We start from the raw sequence: 446 nt of genomic DNA, 5'->3' as shown, positions 1-446 counted from the left end.
CGCATGTGTCAGAGTCTCCGCAGGGGGAGAGCCTTGGGGAGGCTGCTTTGGGGTAAGATAGGAAGTTTTAGGAACTAGGGAGAGCAGCTTCCCGTACGCGATGCGGCGGGGCCGTTCCGGGTAGCGATGTCGAAGGTCGGCTCCGGCGTGATACTCGGGGCAGCGCAGCGAGGTCACCGAGGGCTCCTGGCCAGCCCCCTCAGTCCCCTTCGGTCGGCTGCGTCCCCGGCCGCCGCTCCCGGAGCTCCACGGGCACTGAAGTTTGCTGGGGCAGAGACAGCCCAGAGATGAGGGCAGGAGGAAGACGGGGCCCAGCAGGGCTGGTTCCCGGTGCGACTAATTTTGTGGTTTGGGCTAGTTTTAATATTTAATATTTTTCAATGTTGACGTATCACGATCCCGCCCCGGAGAGAGCAGCGGCGGCCGATGCCGGGGGCTGGCCCCCG

The 446-nt window shown here is 63.7% G+C and overlaps 1 protein-coding gene across 1 annotated transcript in view; it reads left to right on the top strand.

The window, feature by feature from the left end:
• LOC102038574 (POU domain, class 5, transcription factor 3-like) overlaps positions 1–446 on the top strand; it is a 9,273-nt gene that overhangs the window by 5,625 nt on the left and 3,202 nt on the right. The gene's annotated exons all lie outside the window — the stretch shown is intronic.

Source organism: Geospiza fortis, unplaced genomic scaffold (assembly GCF_000277835.1).
Source record: "Geospiza fortis unplaced genomic scaffold, GeoFor_1.0 scaffold85, whole genome shotgun sequence".
Taxonomy (NCBI): domain Eukaryota; kingdom Metazoa; phylum Chordata; class Aves; order Passeriformes; family Thraupidae; genus Geospiza; species Geospiza fortis.
Note: the sequence above shows the minus strand (reverse complement) of the source record. Positions and strands in the feature narration are given on the sequence as shown.